This window comes from Chiloscyllium plagiosum, unplaced genomic scaffold (assembly GCF_037043375.1).
Source record: "Chiloscyllium plagiosum isolate Xiang-an unplaced genomic scaffold, Cpla_swu_hap1 HiC_scaffold_15, whole genome shotgun sequence".
Lineage (NCBI taxonomy): Eukaryota > Metazoa > Chordata > Chondrichthyes > Orectolobiformes > Hemiscylliidae > Chiloscyllium > Chiloscyllium plagiosum.
The window spans coordinates 47,507,737-47,534,621 of record NW_028270153.1 but is presented as its reverse complement, the minus strand read 5'-3'; positions in this window follow the sequence as shown (position 1 = coordinate 47,534,621).

The window sequence follows — 26,885 nt, the reverse complement described above, 5'->3', positions numbered from 1 at the left end:
GCTGGAAAGTATATACGTAAGAGATATCTAATAAAGTGATTGCTTCCTAGAAAAGAGGTGTTTTCTAAATTTAGTTCAGGAAGCTTCCTAACAACTGTGTTGTCTCATATACTGCAGTAATCTGATTTGTCAGTGCAGGTAATAGACCGTTACACCTTTACACTAAACCGCTTCAACATATGAATTGATATAGAGCCAGGAAAAATATAAACCATAAAATACTAAATTATTTTCAATCAAATATCTCTGCAACTGTACTTCTTGTCACAAAAGCATTTACTTAAATAATGTTTAAATTAAGCCATTTTATGAAGAATCTCAATTCAAATTATAGATATTTCAGAAATACTGCAGTTTATATAAATCATATTTTACTGTTCAAAAGTAAAGAAATAAAAGTAATGCAGTTTAATATTCTGAATGCACGACAAATATAAAACTTAATTTTTTTTTTAAATGGTGAGTAACTCTGTTCATGGTGACTATATGTTTATGATTTGGAGATGCCGGTGTTGGACTGCGGTGTACAAAGTTAAAAATCACACAATACCAGGTTATAGCCTAACAGGTATAATTGGAAGCACACTAGCGTTTGGAGTGTCGCTCCTTCATCAGGTGATAGTGGAGGGCTCAATCCCAACACACAGAATTTATAGCAAAAATTTACAGTGTGATACATTGAAAAATTGATTGTTAAGTCTTTCATCTGTTTGAATACCATGATAGTATAAATTCATCCCACAAAATATATGTGTGCATGTGGGTCTTTGTCTGTCTGTGTGTATGTGTCTGTCTGGGTTGGGGGTTGTGAGTGTGAGAAAGTGTATGTGTGTAGTGAGTGCAGAGTGTCTTAAGTCTATGAGGGGGTGCATGTATGAGTGTGGGAGTGTGTGTGTGTGTCTGTAAGGGTGTGTGTGGGTGTCTGTGTGAGCGTCTGTGTATATGTGTGTCCGTGTGTATGTGTGTATAGGAGGGCGTGTGTGTGTGTGTGTGTGTGTAGGAGTGTCTGTGTGTGTATATAGTGCAATGGTGGTCACCTGTAATGTGACATGAACCCAAGGTCCCGGTTGAGACCCTCCCTATGGGTACGGAACTTAGCTATCAGCCTCTGCTCGGCCACTTTTCGCTGCTGCCTGTCCCGAAGTCCGCCTTGGAGGATGGTCACCCGAAGGTCCAAGATCGAATGTCCTGGACCACTGAAGTGTTCCCCAACTGGGAGGGAACCCTCCTGTCTGTTGATTGTTGTGTGGTGCCCATTCATCGGTTTTCGTAGCCTTTGCTCGGTTTCCCCAATGTACCATGCCTCAGGGCATCCTTGCCTGCAACGTATAAGATAGACAATGTTGGCTGAGTCACAGCACCTGCCATGTACAAGGTGGGAGGTGTCCCCACGCGTAATGGTGGTATCTATGTCCACACTCTGACACGTCTTGCTGCGCCTGCCGTGACAGGGTTGTATGGAGTTGTCCTGAGAGCCGGGCAGCTTGCTACAAACAACAATCTGTTTGAGGTTTGGCGGTTGTTTAAAGGCAAGTAGTGGAGGTGTGGGGAAGGTCTTGGTGAGGTGCTCATCCTCGTTGATAATGTGTTGCAGGTCAAGAAGAACATGGCGTAGTTTTTCAGCTCCTGGGAAATACTGAACAACGAAGGGTACCCTGTTAGTTGCAGCACGTGTCTGTCTCCTGAGGAGGTCATTACGGTTCCTTGTTGTGGCATGTCGGAACTGGCGGTCGATGAGTTGGGCATCATACCCCGTTCTTGTGAGGGCATCCCTGAGTACTTCCAGGTACTTTGCTCAAAAACTGCATACATTCATGTAAAACTCTGAGCTCAAAAACTGCATCAATTCATGTAAAACTCCATTATCTCATTTTTTAGATTAGAATCAATCTAAACATCATGGCATAGACAGAGAACACAGGGGGCTAACACCTTCATCATATTGTCTAGCTATCTGAGAATGCAACTTTTAAAAAAAGGTTTTGTGATTTACACATGGAAGAAGTGAAACTATCATGGTATTCAAACAGATGAAAAATTTAACAATCAATTTTTCAATGTATAATTTCAGTTACATCACACTGTAAATTTTTGCTATAAATTCTGTGTGTTAGGATTGAGCCCTCCACTGTCACCTGATGAAGGAGTGACACTCAAAAAGCTAGTGTGCTTCCAACCTGGTTGGACTATAACCTGGTGTTGTGTGATTTTTAACTATATGTTAGTTTGCGTTCTGAACAGAAATTATGTCATTTCCCAAATGCTTCAGGAATTGGTGAGGGGAAGGGATACTGGGGAGAAGGCTGATTGGCCAAAAGAACTTGGAATGGCTAGAATTCCACAACATCATTCTGGGTACAAGATTTTTGAAAATGCACTTGTGGCATTGAGGAAAGTGTTTGAATAATCAGGAGGAGACAATAGGCATCAATGAGTGTTTTGGCAGCAGTGAACCTGCGATAGGGCAGATGCAGACATCTTTTGCTGTAGTGGAAATAGGAGAACTGCTCTGGCCAAAAATAGGGTTTGTTAACAAAGCTCAGGTTCAAATTGTGATGTTGGACATTGTCAATTCAACCTAAGCAAGCTACTGTGTCAGGGGGAGAGCACCTTTCTTAAGTGTTATCATGATTGCTACGGCTTCAGAGTCATAGAGATGTACAGCATGGAAACAGACCCTTCGGTCTAACTCCTCCATGCCGACCACATATCTCAACCCAATCTAGTCCCACCTGCCAGCACCTGGCCCATCTCCCTCCAAACCCTTCCTATTCAGATACACATCCAGATGCCTTTTAAATGTTGTAATTGTACCAGCTTTCACCACTTCTTCTGGCAGCTCATTCCATACACGTACCACCCTCTGTGTGAAAAAGTTGCCCCTTAGGTCTCTTTTATATCTTTCCCTTCTCACTCTAAACCTATGCCCTCTAATTCTGGACTCCCCCACTCCAGGGAAGAGACTTTGTCTATATATCCTATCCATGCCCTCATGATTTTATAAACCTCTATAAGGACATCCCTCAGCCTCTGACGCCCCAGCCTATTCAACCTCTCCTTATAGCTCAAATCTTTCAACCCTGGCAACATCCTTGTAAGTCTTTTCTGAACCCTTTCAAGTTTCACAACATCCTTCCGATAAGAAGGAGACCAGAATTGCACACAATATTCCAAAAGTGGCCTAACCAATGTCCTGTGCAGACACATCATGACCTCCCAACTCCTGTACTCAATATGGAAATGTGTTGCTGGAAAAGCGCAGCAGGTCAGGCAGCATCTAGGGAACAGGAGAATCGACGTTTCGGGCATTAGCCCTTCTTCAGGAATGAGGAAAGTTGGTCCAGCAGGCTAAGATAAAAGATAGGGAGGAGGGATTTGGGGAGGGGCGTCGGAAATGTGATAGGTGGAAAGAGGTCAAGGTGAGGGTGATAGGTCAGACTGGGGTGGGGGCGGAGAGGTCGGGAAGAAGATTGCAGGTTAGGAAGGCGGTGCTGAATTTGATGGATTTGACTGAGACAGGCTGGGGGGAGGGGAAATGAGGAAACTGGTGAAATCCGAGTTCATCCCTTGTGGTTGGAGGGTTCCTAGCCGGAAGATGAGGCGTTCTTCCTCCAACCGTCGTTTCGCTGTGGTCTGACGATGGAGGAGTCCAAAGACCTGCATATCCTTGGTGGAGTGGGAGGGGGAATTGAAATGTTGAGCTACAGGGTGGTTGGGTTGGTTGGTCCGGGTGTCCCAGAGGTGTTCCCTGAAACGCTCCGCAAGTAGGCGGCCCGTCTCTCCAATATAGAGGAGGCCACATCGGGTGCAAAGGATGCAATAGATGATATGTGTGGAGGTACAGGTGAATCTGTGGCGGATATGGAAGTTTCCTTTGGGGCCTTGGAGGGAGGTGAGGGGGGAGGTGTGGGCACAAGTCTTGCACCTCCTGCGGTTGCAGGGGAAGGTGCCGGGAGTGGAGGTTGGGTTGGTGGGGGGTGTGGATCTGACGAGGGAGTCACGGAGGGAGTGGTCTTTACGGAATGCTGATAGGGGAGGGGAGGGAAATATATCCTTGGTGGTGGGGTCCGTTTGGAGGTGGCGGAAATGGCGGCGGATGATGCGCTGTACATGGAGGTTAGTGGGGTGGTAGGTGAGGACCAGTGGGGTTCTGTCCTGGTGGCGGTTGGAGGGGCGGGGTTCAAGGGCGGAGGATCGGGAAGTGGAAGAGATGCGGTGGAGGGCATCGTCGACCACGTCGGGGGGGAAATTGCGGTCCTTGAAGAAGGAGGCCATCTGGGATGTCCGTTTGGAGGTGGCGGAAATGGCGGCGGATGATGCGCTGTACATGGAGGTTAGTGGGGTGGTAGGTGAGGACCAGTGGGGTTCTGTCCTGGTGGCGGTTGTTGGGGCGGGGTTCAAGGGCGGAGGATCGGGAAGTGGAAGAGATGCAGTGGAGGGCATCGTCGACCACGTCGGGGGGGAAATTGCGGTCCTTGAAGAAGGAGGCCATCTGGGATGGTTTGGAGGTGGCGGAAATAGCGGCGGATGATGCGCTGTACATGGAGGTTAGTGGGGTGGTAGGTGAGATTTGCAGGTGGCGGAAATGGCGGCGGATGATGCGCTGTACATGGAGGTTAGTGGGGTGGTAGGTGAGGTTTGGAGATGGCGGAAATGGCGGCGGATGATGCGCTGTACATGGAGGTTAGTGGGGTGGTAGGTGAGGTTTGGAGGTGGCGGAAATATATTTCCCTCCCCTCCCCTATCAGCATTCCGTAAAGACCACTCCCTCCGTGACTCCCTCGTCAGATCCACACCCCCCACCAACCCAACCTCCACTCCCGGCACCTTCCCCTGCAAACGCAGGAGGTGCAAGACTTGCGCCCACACCTCCCCCCTCACCTCCCTCCAAGGCCCCAAAGGAAACTTCCATATCCGCCACAGATTCACCTGTACCTCCACACATATCATCTATTGCATCCTTTGCATCCGATGTGGCCTCCTCTATATTGGGGAGACGGGCCGCCTACTTGCGGAGCGTTTCAGGGAACACCTCTGGGACACCCGGACCAACCAACCCAACCACCCTGTAGCTCAACATTTCAATTCCCCCTCCCACTCCACCAAGGATATGCAGGTCTTTGGACTCCTCCATCGTCAGACCACAGCGAAACGACGGTTGGAGGAAGAACGCCTCATCTTCCGGCTAGGAACCCTCCAACCACAAGGGATGAACTCGGATTTCACCAGTTTCCTCATTTCCCCTCCCCCCAGCCTGTCTCAGTCAAATCCATCAAATTCAGCACCGCCTTCCTAACCTGCAATCTTCTTCCCGACCTCTCCGCCCCCACCCCAGTCTGACCTATCACCCTCATCTTGACCTCTTTCCACCTATCACATTTCCGACGCCCCTCCCCCAATCCCTCCTCCCTATCTTTTATCTTAGCCTGCTGGACCAACTTTCCTCATTCCTGAAGAAGGGCTAATGCCCGAAACGTCGATTCTCCTGTTCCCTAGATGCTGCCTGACCTGCTGCGCTTTTCCAGCAACACATTTCCATCTCTGATCTCCAGCATCTGCAGACCTCACTTTCTCCTCCTGTACTCAATACTCTAACCAATAAAGGAAAGCATACAAAATGTCTTCTTCACTATCCTATCTACCTGCGACTGCACTTTCAAGGGGCTATGAACCTACACTCAAAGGTCTCTTTGTTCAGCAACACTCCCTAGGACCTTACCATTAAGTGTATAAGTCCTGCTAAAATTTGCTTTCCCAAAGTGCAGCACCTCACATTTATCTAAATTAAACTCCATCTGCCACTCCTCAGCTCATTGGCCATCTCATCAAGATCCTGTTGTAATCTGCGGCTTTGCCAATATTAACTTGAAGCACGTTCTTACTCTTGCACGATTTGAATCTGGATATGATTGTTAGAGTCAAAGTTGATGGCAAAGAAGCATTCGTGGATGCTGTCAGAATATTAAACTTTATGAAAATTCTGTAGATGATGTAGCTTAGAGACAGTGAAAGAGGCAAAAACAACTGAAGCTGCAGCACCAGACATACATGACATGACATTTTGAGGCCAGAAGGAGTTAGCATTGCAATAGATATTCAATTGTTGAAATCAAGAACAAATGAAACCAAATGAGAACATTGTCACAAAGGTGAACTACAGAGTCTGAATGAAAGAGGAAGCTGCTGTGGCCAACCTGATTGAATGTAGTAGTTGAGAAAGACAAGGAGACCAAGTGCATCATAGAGGACATTTTTGATTCCTCTAACCAAAATGGTCTTCGTGATGTGATTGAGGGAAACTACACTGAAGGAAACCCAAAAAAGTGTGACTCAAAAACAGAGTGGAAAATTAAATGTTGTGGTCATTGCAGTGGAGATTACTGATAGCAATGGCATTGGTAGCTGAACAGTCAGTTTCACAGTCCTTAATTTTGCAGATTAGTTGAGATTCTATAGTTCTGATTCCTTTCAAATGTGATTAAATTTCATAGTTTGAATGTGAGACAGTCTTTTTATCACTCTGTTTTACTGTTGGCTCCCTGCTAGCCAGATGACTTCTAACATTGATAGTGAGAGATTGTCTTTACCTGCATCAAAGGGATGATTAGTAGACAGTTCTTCAACTGTCATCTTAACAACATGCTACACTTGAACCCAGGGTGGCATTCATAATAATGTTCAATCCCATTATCATACTCCAGTAGAAACTAGCTTTTTAATCCTTGTCTTTGTGTATTCTTCAATGGCGAAATACAAAATATCTGCAATTTGGGACATGATCCACAAAGGGAGCATAATGTAGAGAAGCAACTCATCCCCTTGTGATCTTTGTAGTCACAAGAGATTACAGACCAGTCTGTATGAAGTTTCCTTGACATCTTTAGATGTTGCATCCTATCAGAGTCACACAATATTTTTAACAGCGAGCTATTCAATTTATACCTGCAATTATTTTATCTCTGTAGCAGTCTTCTTTTAGAAAATCACATTTTGGAATTAAGGCCTAAAAATGTCCATAGTACTTTGGAGTTCCAACCCATTTTCCTAACACAGGTTGAATTTGAGACGAAAAGGGTGATTCAGGTGAACATCAGGTATTTTAGCTGCTAGTCTCTGCCTAAGAGACTATCCTAACGTTGCAGATTATATGGTTGGTTTACTCTGTTCCTGGGTAAAAACAATGACTGCAGTTGCTGGAAACCAGATTTTGGATTAGTGGTGCTGGAAGAGCACAGCAGTACAGGCAGCATCTGAGGAGCAGCAAAATCGACATTCCGGGCAAAAACCCTTCACTCTTGAGTGTTTCATTAATTCTTTGTGAATTTACCACAGTCATCGCACAAAACCATAGCCGGAATCAAAATCAGTCCTTGCTTTAGAATGAAAATTATGTTACTCTGCAACACTCTCTTTGGGTGCAATTGCATAATGGTTTTGTTGTGAGGCCAGTAATCCAGAAGACAAGACTGATAATCTGGAGGCGTGAGTTCAAATCATGCCATGGAAACAGAGCAAGTTGTAAAAAAGTCTGGAATAGAATGCTAATATAAGTTATGATAACTGTGAAATAATTAGATTGTTGCAAAAGTTATTTGGTTCAGTCATGTCCACTGGGGAAGGAATCTGCAACCACTTCCTCGTTTTGCCGATATATGACTACAATTGAATTGAATTTATTGTCACCTGTACCGAGCCCCAGTGAAAAGCTTTGTCTTGCGAGCAATACAGGCAGATCACAGAGTTAAGTAGCATCGATAAGTAAATAATAGTAAACAGCAGCAAGAACAAAAACACAGGTACAGACGAATGGTAAGAGTTTGTGAGTCCATTCAGTATTCTAACAACAGTAGGGTAGAAACTGTTTTGAAACCAGCTGGTCCGTGTGTTCAGACTTCTGTACCTTTTCCCCGATGGTAGAGGTTGTAGAAAAACATTGCCAGGGTGGAATGGATCTTTGAGAATGCTGGTGGTCTTTCCTTAACAGCAGGTGTGGTAGGTGGATTCTATAGATGGGAGGTTGGCCTTTGTGATTGTCCAGGCCTAATTCACCACTCTCTATAACCACTCTCTCCAATCTTGAATGGTACAGTTGCCATACCAGGTAGCGATACATCCAGACAGAATGCTCTTGGTGGCGCACCTATAAAAGTTGGCAAGGGTATTCGCAGTCATGCCAAATTTCTTCAGCTGTTTGGGGAAGAAGAGACATTGTTGGGCCTTTGTAACCAGTGTGTCCACATGAAGAGTCCAAGAAAGCTTGTTGTGGATGACCACTTCCAGGAGCTTGACACTATCCACTTGTTCCACCTCTGTGCTGTTAATGTGGAGAGGAGCGTGAGTAATATCCCGCTGAAAGTCAATAATGAGTTCCTTGGTTTTGCCAGCATTGAGAGCTAGGTTGTTCTCAGTGCACCATTTTTCCAGGTCTTCCGCCTCCCATCTGTAGTCTGTTTTGTCCCCATCTGAGATTCGACCGACTATGGTGCTGTCATCAGTGAACTTGTAAATGGCAGTTGTTTGGTATTTAGCGACGCAGTCATGGGTATGTAGTGAGTATAGTAGGGGGCTGATTATGCACCACTGAGTGGCTCCAGTGTTGAGTGTTAGTGAGGATGAAATATTGTCTCCAATCTTCACTGATTGTGGCCTCTGGGTCAGGAAACTGAGGATCCAGCTGCAGAGAGTGGAGCTTCGTCTGAGATCAATAAGTCTCGAAGGGATAATAGTGTTGAAGGCTGAACTGTAGTCAATGAGTAGGATTCTTTTGTAGCTGTTCTTGGTGTCAAGATTTCTAGGAAGGAGTGAAGGGCAAGTGATATGGCATCTGACGTGGATCTGTTGGCCTAATAGACAAGAAGAATGAGATTTGCTCTTAATTGTTGTCTGCAATGGCCTAGGTTAGAAAGCCAGTTACAGTCAAGAAAAATTCTTACAGGCTCCAGGAATGAGCAACAATTCTGACCTTGCCAGTGATGCCCAAATGCAATACATGACATAAATGTATGGTTTTCTTACAAATGATTCTTCTCTACTTTTGAAGTTGTAAACTATGAATCGAAAGATTTTATTTTATCAACAGTGCATGATTTGCCATCTGTGATTTCAGCAACAGTACTTGTTCCCTACTCCGTTAACTAGCCAGGGAAGTGAAGAGTGACAGAAAACTTTGTTGGTATTAACACTGCAAAAAGTGTGTCTTCAGAGAAGAGTTTGGCCTAAAGCAGTTTAGAAACCTCCCATTTATTTCCTGCAGCTATCTTAACTGCATCCAGTAAGTTAACTAATTGGATCAGTGAAATATCTCCTGCTAATGCATCTGAAGCGATAGAAAGTCTTGTGTTGTTGGCAAAAAAATGACCTGCATTTCCTTGTAATGATCCATCTGTTGTCTATTCAATGGATTGGTATTGGTTCTGGAAACTGGTGATGATCTGGTTATCCCTCAGTTGGAACATCTGCCCATGAAACTGGAGAGGGCAGCTTGTTTCATTGCTAAGAGAATAAATGTACTGTCCAGCCTTACATAACAGAAAGGTTCTAAGTTTGATGCCTGGATTGTGTTGAGGTATGTGATCACAGCAGGAGTGCTACAAATAACTTCAGTGCCTCTAGGCTAAGGAGGAGAGTGATTAAAATAAAAACAGCGAGGAATACTGCTCTTGATCACCATTGAAGGATTGTGCTGAAAATACATATGTTAAAAGCGATGGAGGAAAATAACAGGATTGATCTTGATTGACTACCCCAAGACAGTGTGTGGACATGATGTGTAGATGCTCACAAACAACAAAGGGGACGGAATGCTTGATAATGCTTTAAAAAGACAAGGGCCAAAAAGTTTGGAAGAATTGATCTGCAAATGTACTGAATGATACCTTTCTTTTGATGTATTTAACTTACCCATAGAATTCAATAATATCATCACATTTAATCCTTATTCATCTGAATGACTGATTTCTATGAACTTTCTCCAAGCAGAATACAGTACTATATTGCTGGAAACATCCACTCATTCACTAATATAGACAATCCCTGTTTTAACAAAACAAAGCAGCACTCACATTAGGTTCCAAGTGTTTGATTCTAACAAATCTTCAAATTTAGTCAAAATAGTTCACCGCAATATATTCTTACTTTTCCATTAGCTTATTTCTAAAACACCATAATATAATATTCAACATGGTGTGTCTGCACAACAGTTGCCCTGCAGGCATATGGCTTCATTCCAAACACAGCTCCTCATTCTCTATTCCAAATGGTGAGGAAATTGATAAGTGAGAACTTCAGAGACATAAACTAGTGATTAGCTTTAATGTCATTTATAGCATGAGGAGACATGTGTATTTAAATGCTAAAAGCTGGTGTATAAGCTATGATGCTTGCAGCAGTCCTCCTCAGTGGCACTGTATAATTCTCCTGGAAACAATTATTTTAGAATTAAATGTTGTTCTTTTTGATCCTTAAAAGTGAAGTTTTCTGAATGAGCTGTTTTAAATTTAAAAAGGAGGTTGATTATTCAAGCAACTATGGAAGAGCACTTTTTTTTTTATCTTTGCAGACCAACAGCACATAACTGGAAATCTAAAGCACTGTCCCATGGTATTGTAAAGCATGGGTTTAATGGAAAGTTCACATCAGAGGTTTGCTATCTGCTGTGTCCGTTAAGAAGAAAGAGTTCCTCACTGTGGGCCACTGCTATTCACCTATTTTTGGCTGTATTCTGAAGCAGGTCATTTTTTTGTGACTAACTTATTTTTATTTGTTTTTCATCCATTCCTAATTCCCATTGAGGAGGTGATGGTGAACTATTTTCTCGAATCTGATATAAATGCACTTACCAGGCTGACGGAGAGGAGGTTCCAAATTTTGACCCAATAACAGTGAAGGCATTGCAATTCCAAGTCATTGTTGTGGGTGACTTTGAGGGGAGATAGCAGGTGATGTTCCCATGCCTATGCTGCCCTTGTCCTTTTCGATGGTATTTGGAAGGTGCTGTCAGAAAAGCCTTGGTTAATAGACATTCTGTGTCTTATAACTGGGGCATGTTGTTAGTGTTAGTGCTGGAAAGAGTGAATGTTTGAGTGATGGATGAAGTGCCAGTCATGCAAATTGTTTTGTCCTGAATAGCATACCTTTTGTGTATTGCTGGAGCTGTGCTCTTCCAGGAAACCGATGAGTCTTCTGTTACAGCCCTGCCTTGTGCCTTGCAGATGGTAAGGTTTTGTGGAGTCAGGGCAGAACTTGAACAAGTCTTTCCTGCGGGGCCTATGTACGTATGAGTAAGGTCTTTTGTCAGTCTTCTGGTTGCATCAGAACCAGCTCCAATTATTTCAACAGTTGGAAGGGACTGACATGGTATTCCCAACTCTGTGTCCAATCAAAGGATTTGACATCAAAAGACAGGGTGAGAGGGTGCTGAAAATCACCATCGTCATTGCTTCCAATTCCCCTGGCCTCCCCTTTGCCAGGAACCCCACCACATGGTTCCATCTCTGCCCTCACTTACCTTTTGGCCTTAAATCCCCGGCAATTTGTGGGCAACACGGTGGCACAGTGGTTAGCACTGCTGCCTCACAGCGCCAGAGACCCAGGTTCAATTCCCGCCTCAGGCGACTGACTGTGTGGAGTTTGCACATTCTCCCCGTGTCTGCGTTGGTTTCCTCCAGGTACTCCGGTTTCCTCCCACAGTCCAAAGATGTGCAGGTCAGGTGAATTGGCCATGCTAAATTGCCCATAGTGTTAGGTGAAGGGGTAAATGTAGGGGTATGGGTGGGTTGCGCTTCGGTGGGTCGGTGTGGACTTGTTGGGCCGAAGGGCCTGTTTCCACACTGTAAGTAATCTAATCTAATCCTGGACCTCTAGTGAATGCACTGCTGAGGCTGACAATGACAATGAGGAGCTGTCAGCTCTGATTAACTAACAGGTTGTGACAAATGGGGCTTCCACCACTCTGGCCTAGGGTAAGTTCAATGTTGGCAACTTAAGTGTCTGAAACACACTCTAACCAGTGAGTAAGATGCCTAATGGGCAAAATAAATGTCAGTGAGCAGATGTAGTCCTTACTGCAGTATTTCCAGCATCTGATTTGCTGTGTGTCACAGTATTTTTCTAGCTGGTGTAGCTAAGCTTCTTGTCAATGGTAACCTCCAAGATGCTCACACTTTTTTTGGGAGATATATCAGTATCAAGATTTACTGTGCAGAATAAGTAAAGGGTATAGGGAGTAATAGTAACATGGATAAAGGATTAGTTAGCAAACAAGAAATAAATAGAGCGCATAAATGGGTCCTGTGTGAGTTAGCAAGATATAACAAGTGGCGTGTCATTGGGATCAGTACTAGTTTTTAATTGTTTAAAACTTATGTTAATGACTTGATGAAGGAACTGATCTTATGAATGCTAAAATTACTGATGGTATGAAAATAGGTGGGAAAGCAACTTGTGAAGAGGATATAAGCAATCTGCAAAGGATTGTGGTTAGGTTACATTATTGGCAATAATTTGGCAAAAAAGACTAACATTAGGAAAATGTAAGCTTGTCCACATAGCAGAAAGACTTGAAAAGCAGCATATGATTTAAAGAGAGAAGGAGTGCAGAACTCTGAGTTACAGAGAGATCTAGATATCCTCCTAGTACATCACATAATGTTAGTATGCAAGTACAATTAGGAAGGTTGTAATTTATTGCAAGAAGAACGTAATATAAAAGCAGAGATGTTTTGCTGTAATATTTAGAGCATTGGGGTAAGACCACTACTGTTGTGCTGTATACAATTATGGTCCCCTTATTTAAGAAAGCATGTAAATGGATTAGATTTGGAGACGCCGGTGTTGGACTGGGGTGGACAAAGTTAGAAATCACACAACACCAGGTTATAGTCCAACAGGTTTATTTGGAAGCACGAGCTTTCAAAGATTTACTCCTTCTTCAGGTGATTGTGATTAGAATGGATTAGAAGCAGTTGAAAGAAGGTTCATCTCGACTGACACTTTGCTGGAGGTTATTTTATAACAAAGGATTGCACAACCTGGCCTTTATCCATTGGAGTTTAAAGGAATAAAAAGTGATCTTATCGAGACTCACCACATCCGGAGAGGATTCGGCAGGATGGTTGCCAAAAGATATTTTTCCTTGTGGGAGACACTCAAACTAAGGGAGACAGTTTAAAATAAGAAGTCTTCCATTTAAGGTAGAGGTGAGGGGAAATATCTTCTCTCAGAGTCTTGTGTGTTTTTGGAACTCTTTTGCCCACAGAATGGTGAAGGCAGAGGCATTGAATATTTTTTGGCAGAATTGATCGATTTTTGAGTAACAAGAGACTGAAAGCTTTTCAGAGGTAGGTGAGAATGTGGAGCTGAGGCAATAATCAGATAAGCCATGATCTTTTTGAATGGCATGACAGGCTTGAGAGGGATGTTGCATGATCTACTCATGTACCTAATTCAGACATTTGTAATATGTAATGAAATTTTATCTCGGTCAGGCAAGAGTGAAAGAAATGCATTGTTCAGTGAACCTTCTGTCATATTGACTTGCCAGTGATGTCAATGGGTTGGATCAACAAGGCATTCAGTCTAACTATATGGGGTAACTCATAAAACACTAATATAAAATGCAACTGCCAAAAGTTATGTATTTGTCTAATTGCTCATTAAACATTTTTGCACTCTGTCTTATGTGACAGCCAAAACATCTCACAGTTACATGCTGATTCATTTCAATGTAATAAAAGTTCTGGCTAAACATTAGATAATGTGCAGAAAAAAAGATTAATTTTATCCTCAAGGAGTATTGTACAATTCTAATAAAAGCAAAATATCTTGGATGTTGTGAGCAACAATCTGATCCACATTTGCTGCCAGACTTGCTGAGTTTATCTGGTGTCCGCTATGTTTTTACAGTTCTAAGTTTGATTGTCATTGAGAAACTCAGTAGGTCTGCCAGCATCTGTGGAGAGAGCAACAGAGTTAACATTTTGAGTCCAGTATGACTCTTCTTCTGTGAACTGACGGAATTGATATTAGCATGAAGACTGCAGGAAGCAGCACAAAATAAATCAAAGATGTGTACAAGAAACAGATAATGCATGCAGAGCTAAGGAGGGAGCATAAAAAAACAGAGCTGGAAACATGAAAATTGGCAAAGAGCTGTAGATTTGAGCAAGCCAGAATGGTCTGCTGTCTAAATGGGAAGTTGGTCTGCAAATAGAAGATGGGTTTGAGAAATTTGGAGTGCATGGATATTTCAGGAGCAGTTTTGATTCATGCATAATGATTTATTATCGCTTGTACTCTACAATGAACAACACAGTGAAATACAGTGAAATGCTTCAAGTGTCACCATAATCTGGTGCCATTTTAAATAGTTTAAGAATAAAAAGGTAAAGTTGAAAGAGAGTCCACCTTCGTTCTGCTGACCCCTCCATGAGCCCTGAGCCAATTCACTAGCAACACTTAACCCACTACCCCTCTGCCGCCTGCATGGGAACCACCAATGTGAGAATCACCACTCTTCAGGCACCATACCTTTGTCGCTGGCCCACTTGTTGATGAGCTGCTGATACTGGTCCTATGTTGGACCCACATTTGCCCAGCAACCAGGAGCTCCTTGCTCTGCTACCGTTGCTACCTTGTCGATAATCAGGAGTCCCTGCTCAGGGCCTACCACAACTATGGGCGGCACCGTGGGCGGCACGGTGGCACAGTGGTTAGCACTGCTGCCTCACAGCGCCTGAGACCCGGGTTCAATTCCCGCCTCAGGCGACTGACTGTATGGAGTTTGCACGTTCTCCCTGTGTCTGCGTGGGTTTCCTCCGGGTGCTCCGGTTTCCTCCCACAGTCCAAAAGATGTGCAGGGTCAGGTGAATTGGCCATGCTAAATTGCCCGTAGTGTTAGGTAAGGGGTAAATGTAGGGGTATGGGTGGGTTTCGCTTCGGCGGGTCGGTGTGGACTTGTTGGGCCGAAGGGCCTGTTTCCACACTGTAATGTAATCTAATCTAATCTAAATTAGGAACCCTTGGCTCCGCTGCAGGCAATGTCTGGAGTACCTGCTCCAGGCCTACCACAACCAGGCATCCTTAGCTCTGCTGCCATGCCAGACCATGCCTCACCAAGAGTCCTGCTCCAGCTGCCCTCCTCCACAATGTCACCTTTGCCGCTGCCAACACGAAGAAGATGAAGAAAAAGAGCAATAAAAAAGTCAAATAGGGTAAGGAAAGGAGGGAGGAAGAGGCTGGTCTGGTGCAGACAGGCCCAAGAGCCCAAACACGTTCTATCTTGTCGGCGCTGCCATCCAACTTCCCACTAATGCTCTTTCCCATTTACTCTTCCAGCTGCCACATTCCCGAGGTGGATGATAGAATCAGATCCTGGAGATCTTGTAATAACTACAATGTAAAGGCAAAAACTATACGGTATCAGCAAGTGTATTTCACCAAATGCACCCAGTGGGCATGAGTTCATCTTCGACAGTGATTAATGCAAAACTGCCTTTTCAAAAAGGAGAAAGGAGGGGGGTAAGTTGGAGAAAAATAAAAATTAAAACTAGACAAATCTTATAATGGGTCCTAGATATTCACCCTACAATTTTTCGGGTAACTGTCTGCTGTCCTGAAAATAAATTGGTTCTATTTTATGAACATACTTAAATTTTAAACCTCAACTGTGGCTTTGCATTTTGCAGTGTACGCATAGCACATCCTTCCTGATTTCCTTCTCATTTACACTTTTTTTAAGCTTTCTATTGCTGTTGCTATCTTTGCAGTCTGCCACTAGTGCAAATGTGGATGTGTTTCAATATTTTAAAATTAGACTTTGAATTGTTAATGCTTTTGTGTGCTCCTTACAATTATCTTTCCTAAAAACAGTGCATAAGTACTCTTAATTTTTTAACAGGTATTGTTAAATACAAACAATTGCTTATTGCAAACTGTTTTACTCTATATGCAAAGTTGATTTATTTCTGCCAAATAACACTAACTTTACTTCAACATGATTGATTATGGACGGATTTAGGATCTATTTCAGAGGTTGAATTAAATGCTATGTAAATTAAATTCTTCCTTTTAGTTAGATATCACTTTAAACATTTACAGCTTAGTAAAGTATTCTTTCGTTTATTTTACAGACAATATATGCTCTCACAAGTTTAGTTTGACAGTGTCACTGTGGTTCAGAGGCTTTCCTGTTTTTGGATCCTTGCCTTCCAGGTACTACATTCTTAAATTAGATTAACTTTACATCGGGTCTAATAGACCATTTATCATATTCTAAGTCAGACTACTTTATCTGTGAGAACCATTTTATAAAAATACTAAGCTCTTGCCTAATAAGGCAGATCAAAAACAAAATGCTATGGTCGCTGGAGATCTGAAAAAGAAACATAGAAAATGCTGCAAATACAGATCAAAATATTTCCAGCATTTTCTATGTTTATTTAGTTAATGTAAACACTGTCCATGGAATATATATTAAATGAACATGTTTTTTACTGGAAATAAAAGAGGGCAAACACACCCGAAGCTAAGAGCTGAATTAAAAGCCCTGTTTTAAAATCGTGGTGATCATTCTATAAAAGCATTTTAAATCAAAATCCTAGAACGCCGGACCCAAAAGCATGGTTAAAACCACCCTCATTGCAGGAATTGCAACATTACAAGAAGCCCACCACCACAGGGCAACGAGGCACAAGTAATAAATCATGGCCTTTCTCATGAAACTATATCTTGAGAATGAATTAAATGGAATTTTGGACTCTTCCTAATGGTTCATTTGGCTAAGGCAGTGAGTAGTGAATAAGAATGAGAATGTCTAAAAGTGCCATTACCAATTTATACAAAGAACACTGATCTAAGCTGTAGGCTGGAGGAGAGTTATTACAATTAGTGCAATATTTGTCAGTTAAGGAGAGGCAAAAGTGTAAGCTTATTGCTTGTAATTTTTATGCAAAAACGTCTAGTGGAAACATATTTGTAAATACATGGATGAAAAACTGGAATATATTTAGCTGTGTTGCCTCTCACAGTTGAATAGATTGCTCTCACCTAATATTATAATAATAAATGAATAATCACTATCTGGGTGATAAAGGAAATAGTGACAGATACCCTTGAAATTTTGCTTTAGCAAGTGATCAATACCTTCAGGAGAAATAATATAAACTAAAGGAAAAAAAACTTCATTCCTCTTTTATTAAGTAGTATGTTTATTTTCAATTTGAAGAGAGAATGAGCAATGCCTTTTCAGCTTTCAAAAATTTCAATGTGTATATATGAATGGTAAAACATTTTTGTTGAACAAATATAATGTAAATGTGTATCTTACAAAATCCTCAAATTGTCTTAAAAACTGAACAGAGTCAGGAATTCTTCAAATCTGCAAACACTTGATTGATGATGGCATTAAAAAAAATCACATGCTTCATTTAAAAAACAGACACTTCTAAAAGATGAACAGCGAGGGAGATGGTTAGCAGATCACACTATAATACATACATTTGAATATTGGGCAACAGATGTTAAGCATGAGAAAGAAAGGGAGCTTTGCTTTTCACTGTTGGCTGTCTTTTTTCCCAAGGAACCAATTGTTTGGTTGCCATGACAAAGCTAATAAGAGTTTATCATTTTCCCATGCTCAATCCAAGCAAATGTTGAGTTGCAAATTTTACCTGTGAAAATGAATAGATTCAACAATTACTGGAGTACAGATCTATCCAGTGTTCAATAGGCAGAGCTACCAATGTGGTTCACAAAGTACCCCTGCAGCAGTTAAATTACTAAGAATGTTGCTCAGCCTGATTGAGCAAATAAAGATTAGTCGTATATCTGCATGAATTCATTCCATGCCACATATGGGATTGCCTAATGTTAAGGCAAACAATAATAATTTGTTCATTTCTAATAATGTTAGATATGTTTCCTTGATGCAAAAAAGACCAGTACTATTGTGTAAATTTGTAAGCTCTGCAAGTACTTGCCCTCACAGTCTAAATCTCCATTTACATGACCAGATGGGATTCAATTCATTCTACAACAAAGCAGAGTTGCTTGAGGAGAACTTGCAGTTTGTTGCACTGGGCTATTTATGGCTAAGTGCTTGGTACATGGAGCACAATATTTGGAAATTGGATGCAGGCGTGCATAGCTATTATGCTCTAGGACTTTCTTACCTTTTTTTTACTTGGGATATTTTGGCTTTCATGTTTCAGGACTGTTTTAAAGGTTAACAACCAACATTTACATCCTAGTCAATATCTCTAATACAGCTTTTCTGACCATCATCTCACTCTTGTTTTGCAAGTTGGTTACTGCATTTCCAGCATTACAACAGTGATCACACTTCAAAAGCATTTCTTTGGCTGTAAAGAAATCTCAGAAGTTCTAAGGTCATGAAAGGTGCTATAGAAATGCAAGTCTTTCATTTTGCCTTACATTTCAGAGTGACTGTTTCGCTTGTTGAGATTTAGGGAATTTAATAGAATGAAGAATCACATTTTAGCTATTAGTTTTATCAAGTATGCTCCTTTAGGTTTGGAAAGCATTAAATAACATTATACTGTGTTTGACTTGGAACTTCAAGGTCCTGGAACTCCCTCCCTTACCGCAAGTAGGTCTACATCAAATGGACTGCAACAGTTCAAGAAGGGAGCTCATCACCATCTTCTCGAGAGTAGCTAGGAATGGGCAATAAGTGCTGGCCCAGGCAGTGATACCTATTTCCCATTAATGATTTAAAAGGCCAAATACATTTTTAAGTAGTAAATTAACAAGTGAATAATTTCAATAATACATATGATTTTTATAATAATTTAGTATGTGCTAAGTTTTTTTGTGGATATAAATAATAGTTAACATAGTTTAGCAGAACAATTGCAACAAAGAATATTCCTCTACAACAATTCTTTTTCCTTTCACACCAGATACCCTGTCTCTCAATTTCCTTTTGGAGGCTAGCATGAGTTCCCAATTTGAAAACAAGAGACAGGGAATCAGACCTTATTGACGTGAATATGAGAGAAGCTGAGGGAATGATCAGATCATCATTATCTTATTGAATAGTGAAGTGGGCTAAATGTGCTGAATGGCCTACACCACTTCCTAATTTGAATGTTCATGAAAGAGTAATAAATCCCTCCAAAAAGTGACTGAGACCAAGTAAACTGTGAATTTAAAGACAACTAAAAGCAATAATTTACACAGTAAAAATCAATTTACTCTTCCTAGCAATGTTTTCCAGCATATGTTCTATATACAGTATAGTGTAAGCTGCCCGTTTGTTACACCAATACAACTCCATCAAGCGAGAGTATAATTTATAACTCAGCAACTTCACTTACACTGACTTCATTATAAATGTGGGGACAAAATTTACTGGAGAAAAAAAATTGACAAGCAGTCCAATTAATATTTTTACTACAATGAATGTGTTTGACTGTCCATTAAGTTCAAAAATGGTGCCAATCAAATTTATTAATATACTCAAAGTCTTGCATCTGCATGGTCTTCCTGTCAACTTTTTCCATTACAACTTCCCATATCCAGATTTATAATGAAAACTGCCCATGTAAACTTGTCATGCTGTAAATTACACTCTTATCCCCTAGGGGAGGTGCTGCTGCACGGCAAAGCATGACTTTAAGATGGGAACTGGGCTACATCTGTGGACTGTTATCCAATTATGTTCTGCCCTCTAACCTCTGTTCATTTTGATACATGTCTGAAAGTTAACTGTTGTATATGCTTGCTAATTGTGGAATATTTTGAGGTTCTACTATGTGTAATGTAGCCTGTCTTCAATTTGCATCAGTTGTTCAATTATAAGTTTGATTGATATTTGGTTGTGGATCGGGAAGAAGGAAGACTATTATGTGAGTGATCTGGTATTCTATTATTCTAATGATATTTTTCAATACCAGGGAGAGCTTGCCAGGGAAGTTGATCTTTTCAATGAAAGCTAATTATGTTTCCATTGCAAACACAATGATTGTGATTCAAAAATTGCTGTAGGTTACACAGAATCCTAAATTTCAACTGAGGTGAGCACTAGTTCTCAGGTAACTGAATATACATGAACTGAACAAGTAAATGCTGGAAATGGTAGTCATAATCTTCCCTAACTAATCCCCTTTGTCTTCCTCCAGTCCTCTCCTAAGTAAAGAAACACTGTGTTACTTTGTTTGACTTGGGATTTCTGTTTCCTGAAGAAGGGCTTATGCCCGAAATGTCGATTCTCCTGCTCCTCGGATGCTGCCTGGCCTGCTGTGTTTTTCCAGCACTGCATTTTTCAACTCTGGTCTCCAGCATCTGCAGTCCTCATTTTGTCCTGTATTTCTTGGTACCAATAATACCAGAAGCTCACAAACACAGTACTTAAAAGTGATTATGAACCTAACTGTGAATTTCAATAAGACACCAAAGATGATTTGCAGCTCTCTGCATTTGATGCCTACTAGGTTAGTGTACTCTGGAATATTCTTGATGAAGGGCTTTTGCCCGAAATGTTGATTTTCCTGCTCCTCAGAAGCTGCCTGACCTCCTGTGCTTTTCCAGTATCACTCTAATCTTTACTCTAGAATAAACCCAAGTGAATTTTTTTTCCCTCTTTATCTAACCCAGGGATGTCGAAATCTAAGGGCATATTGCTCTCTTAAGAGACTCGGGTGCGATCAACACAGATCACTGATTGAAACTTGAAAACTCATTTATGTCTATCACAATGCTGTACCCATGTACTTACTCAGCTCACATACTGAGTTTCACAGGTACAGTTTTTAATCAGCAATATTTTATTTTTCATAATTATAGAGTTGACAAATAGTTGAGACATCTGTGCAGCAGAGGTGAATCCAACCACTGTGTGCTGCTTTGTCTGTATGGAGGCCCAGTGCCAAAATCCATATTTTGCAAATGCATCTGTGCCTGTGAATTGAACAGAGCTGAACCACATATAGTGCATGCCATTAGCGGGGCAGCTTCATAGGAGTGAAATGCTTTTCATTTTTTCATCCATCATGCCAGACACAATTTATATGCACAATATTTTATTTGTTTTTCATTTTCTTCCTAGAGAATAAACTTCACTTGGCAACAAGGTCAAACTGACCTTCTATTGATGTATGGTAAGTAAGATGTAGGAACACTTATGATTTGAATTTTTGAGCTCAAGTCCTCTTGTCCTGGTGAAAGGGCAGGTATAAATAGAAAACATTGGAATGATAAACAGCAGTGACGCTGCTTACCTACAAACATACTTGTAATATTTAATTGACCATTACAAACGAATGGTCAACATTCATTGTATTATATAAATATCACAATTTCAATTGTGCTGAATTAGCTGTTTGAATCCAATAAAAAGAGCCACTATAATACAATTATAATTTCTGGACATGGGTTCTCATGCCCCAATAAAGCCTGTTAAGATGTGGATGGATGGAGTTAGAATTAGGCATGGTAACCTACAAGTGTGACCAACCAGCTGTTGCCAAGGACCTTGGTTCACTGATAAGAAACAACCCATTTGATGAACAGACTGAAAATCTGGTGTCAACTGTGGAACCTACCATTGCTTTAGCTTGAGCCTTTAAAAAACTGAGGGGAGTCCAAACAAAATAATAAGCCATTAGTGTACACAGTAATACATAACAAGACTGGGCTGACAAAGTAAAGCAGCAATTAAACCAAGTAAAAAGATGTAACATAAAATTTTAACTTAAGTCCCACGTCTTCTTAAAAGTCTTTTTTGAAACATTTATATTTAATGTCACTTCAGTGATATATTGGGAAAATTTCCACCCCAGGCCAGGATTTTTTAAATCATTAAACTAAATAGTGGGCAAATGTTGTTCTGAGGGGCCTGTGGTAGGAGTGCTGAAAGAGCAGGTCACAGTCACTGCTTCCATTATTAACAAGTATAGTGGGGGGAGAAAGAAAGAAATTGGGAAACAGCTTTCAAAATTGCTTTATCTATCATGTTGAAATTTTACAATTGGCTTCTGGATGTTATTTATATCTGGATTGCCACATCAGGACAAAGTGTAATAAAAAGATCCATTTGCATTAGAAATTTACAATGGTGCACTCATCAGTTCAGGGTTACCTTGTAATGGCACATAAGAGCTAATTCTTTAGAAATTTACAGTGGTAGTCAGTTCAGGGTTACTTTGCAATGATGCATTGGTTTTACTTCCTTAGGACAATGCAATATTCATTTTCATACCTGTTATTATAGTTTCTGTTACTCTGTCTTTGTGGTTTTGACACATTTTGTTGTGTGATTAATTTCCATTTGTGTAGCATAGCTTGAGTGTGTGGTTCCATATCCTATATGCAAATATTGTCTTCTTTCTTGTGGTATTTGATTCCATGTTGTTTCTTCGGGGGATGTTTTATTTCTTTGAATTTGATCAATGCATTTTTCAGTTTATCTCATCTCCTTTAAACCCAAACCTCTTTATATAGCTATGGAATGAGAACACCACAGTACTCAAAGTTTTTGTGTAGTCCAGTTGGAAACAGTATTATTTTATGTCTGTTCCTTGTCAATGGATTGAAAATCAAGCCCAGATATATTTTACAAGGCCAATATTGCAGAAAAAACTGGTTTTAACATTTTAAGGTGGCAGGTATTCTAAGGGTGGTATTTTCCAATTTTTGTTCATATTGTTTTGTCTAATATAATTAATGGAAGCTGATTCACCATAGCTCAGAGAAATATCTCTGGGGCAAGCTTCTGCTCTTCACCTCCATGTTCATTATGAGCAAATGTTTATGCTCAGTTAGATCATAGACCATAGCCCAGAGCTTACTGTTTTCAACTTCATTAATTTCAAGGAGACTTTTGATAGCAAGAATTGTCAGTTACTGTAATATATCATGAGACAATATGACATCCCAGAGCAGATCTTCAAAGCCTTATACTTTGACTTCAGCTGCTCCATAAAGACCAGCAAAGGCACCATGGACTAATAGAGTCACAGAGTCATGGAGATGTACAGCGTAGAAATAGACCCTTCATTCCAACCCATCCATGCTGATCAGTTATCCAACCCAATCTAGTCCCACCTGCCAGCACCCGGCCCATATCCCTCTAAACCCTTCCTATTCATATGCCCATCCAAATGCCTTTTAAATATTGCAATTGTACCAGCCTCCACCATTTCCTTTGGCAGCTCATTCCATACACGTACCACTCTCTGTGTGAAAGCGTTGCCCCTTAGGTCCCTTTTGTATCTTTCCCCTCTCACCCTAAACCTATGCCCTCTAGTTCTGGAATCGCCCAACCCAGGGAAAAGACTTTGTCTATTTATCCTATCTATGCCCTCATAATTTTGTAAACCTCAATAATGTCACCCCTCAGTCTCTGACGCTCCAGGGAAAACAGCCCCAGACTGTTCAGCGCCCCCCTGTAGCTCAGATCCTCCAACACTTTTGTAAATCTTTTCTGAACCCTTTCAAGTTTCACAACACCTTTCCGATAGGAAGGAGACCAGAATTGCATGCAATATTCCAACAGTGGTCTAACCAATGTCCTGTACAGCCATAACATGACTTCCCAACTCCTGTACTCAATAGTCTGACCGATAAAGGAAATCATACTAAACGCCTTCTTCACTATCCTATCTATCTGCGACTCCACTCTCAAGGAGCTATGAACCCGCACTCCAAGTTCTCTTTGTTCAGCAACATTCCCTAGGACCTTACCATTCAGTGTATAAGTCCTGCCAAGATTTGCTTTCCCAAAATGCAGCAGCTCACATTTATCTGAATCCTTCAATAGCATGACAGGAGGATGACAGGACTGCTTACTCTTAGCATTCCATTTATCTTGGTTCATGATTTTATCACAGGGAGGACAATGATTCTGCAAACTTTGGCATCCCACAGCAACACCATCAGATGACAGACCTGGATTTTGCAGATGCCATTACCTTGCAAGTCAAAGAATCGTACGCACCTCTAGATATGACAAACAGTCTTGAGAGCTGTGGCACCAAGGTCAGCTGGGAAAAACACAAGATAAAGGTGACTGGATGGCAATATGACTAAGTCAGGCAGCATCTAGGGAACAGGACAATCGACGTTTCGGGCATTAGCCCTTCTTCAGGAATGAGGAAAGTTGGTCCAGCAGGCTAAGATAAAAGATAGGGAGGAGGGACTTGAGGGAGGGGCGTCGGAAATGTGATAGGTGGAAAGAGGTCAAGGTGAGGGTGATAGGTCAGACTGGGGTGGGGGCGGAGAGGTCGGGAAGAAGATTGCAGGTTAGGAAGGCGGTGCTGAATTTGGTGGATTTGACTGAGACAGGCTGGGGGGAGGGGAAATGAGGAAACTGGTGAAATCCGAGTTCATCCCTTGTGGTTGGAGGGTTCCTAGCCGGAAGATGAGGCGTTCTTCCTCCAACCGTCGTTTCGCTGTGGTCTGACGATGGAGGAGTCCAAAGACCTGCATATCCTTGGTGGAGTGGGAGGGGGAATTGAAATGTTGAGCTACAGGGTTGTTGGGTTGGTTGGTCCGGGTGTCCCAGAGGTGTTCCCTGAAACGCTCCGCAAGTAGGCGGCCCGTCTCCCCAATATAGAGGAGGCCACATCGGGTGCAAAGGATGCAATAGATGATATGTGTGGAGGTACAGGTGAATCTGTGGCGGATATGGAAGTTTCCTTTGGGGCCTTGGAGGGAGATGAGGGGGGAGGTGTGGGCACAAGTCTTGCACCTCCTGCGGTTGCAGGGGAAGGTGCCGGGAGTGGAGGTTGGGTTGGTGGGGGGTGTGGATCTGACGAGGGAGTCACGGAGGGAGTGGTCTTTACGGAATGCTGATAGGGGAGGGGAGGGAAATATATCCTTGGTGGTGGGGTCCGTTTGGAGGTGGCGGAAATGGCGGCGGATGATGCGCTGTACATGGAGGTTAGTGGGGTGGTAGGTGAGGACCAGTGAGGTTCTGTCCTGGTGGCGGTTGGAGGGGCGGGGTTCAGGGGCGGAGGATCGGGAAGTGGAAGAGATGCGGTGGAGGGCATCGTCGACCACGTCGGGGGGGAAATTGCGGTCCTTGAAGAAGGAGGCCATCTGGGATGTGTGTTTTTGGAACTGGTCCTCCTGGGAGCAGATGCGGCGGAGTCGAAGGAATTGGGAGAATGGGATGGCGTTTTTACAGGGGGCAGGATGGGAGGAGGTGTAGTCCAGGTAGCTGTGGGAGTCGGTTGGTTTGTAGTACATGTACCACCCCACTAACCTCCATGTACAGCGCATCATCCGCCGCCATTTCCGCCACCTCCAAACGGACCCCACCACCAAGGATATATTTCCCTCCCCTCCCCTATCAGCATTCCGTAAAGACCACTCCCTCCGTGACTCCCTCGTCAGATCCACACCCCCCACCAACCCAACCTCCACTCCCGGCACCTTCCCCTGCAACCGCAGGAGGTGCAAGACTTGCGCCCACACCTCCCCCCTCACCTCCCTCCAAGGCCCCAAAGGAAACTTCCATATCCGCCACAGATTCACCTGTACCTCCACACATATCATCTATTGCATCCTTTGCACCCGATGTGGCCTCCTCTATATTGGGGAGACGGGCCGCCTACTTGCGGAGCGTTTCAGGGAACACCTCTGGGACGCCCGGACCAACCAACCCAACCACCCTGTAGCTCAACATTTCAATTCCCCTCCCACTCCACCAAGGATATGCAGGTCTTTGGACTCCTCCATCGTCAGACCACAGCGAAACGACGGTTGGAGGAAGAACGCCTCATCTTCCGGCTAGGAACCCTCCAACCACAAGGGATGAACTCGGATTTCACCAGTTTCCTCATTTCCCCTCCCCCCAGCCTGTCTCAGTCAAATCCATCAAATTCAGCACCGCCTTCCTAACCTGCAATCTTCTTCCCGACCTCTCCGCCCCCACCCCAGTCTGACCTATCACCCTCACCTTGACCTCTTTCCACCTATCACATTTCCGACGCCCCTCCCCCAAGTCCCTCCTCCCTACCTTTTATCTTAGCCTGCTGGACCAACTTTCCTCATTCCTGAAGAAGGGCTAATGCCCGAAACGTCGATTCTCCTGTTCCCTAGATGCTGCCTGACCTGCTGCGCTTTTCCAGCAACACATTTCCATCTCTGATCTCCAGCATCTGCAGACCTCACTTTCTCCTCCAATATGACTAAGTCCCCAAGCCTCCATCACAGTTACAAAATGACCTATTGGGGATGTAAAGCGCATCCACTACCTAGGAAGCAACATCTCCAAGAACAGTAATGTAGAACGTGATGTCTATATAAAAATCAACAAAACGGCATGGGTGTTCCAGCTATTTCACAATACCATCCAATACCAAAAATATCATCATAGAACATAGAACATTACAGTGCAGTACAGGCCCTTCAGCTTTCAATATTGCACCGACCTGTCATACCAATCTGAAGCCCACCTAACTTACACTATTCCATGTATGTCCATATGCTTGTCCAATGACAACTTAAGTTGTGATTCTGCAGTGAATTGTAATTCCAACTGCAATCTGTACAAATATGACCTGAAAGTGAACATCAAAGGTATCATGTTGAATGGGTGAAGGAGGGCATTTATGGAAAGATAGGGCTGATTTCTCTGTGTTACATTTGAAGAAACATTACAGACAACGTGAGAGCAGTGTTCGATTCAGTGGTCCTGAAACAAACTGGCATTCAAAGGAAGAAGATGAGTTCAGTGTGAAGGAGAAAGGTCATGAAGTCATTTAGGACATTAAAGATGGCAATTCCATCCACTGAGCCCATGCCAGCTCTTCATGGAGCAATCAAGTCATACTTCATCCAGCTTAGGATGTGCCGAGGATTCCTTCTCCCATTTTATGATATCAAGTTACTTGGAGCACCCAAGAAGCAGAATTTAGAAGCTT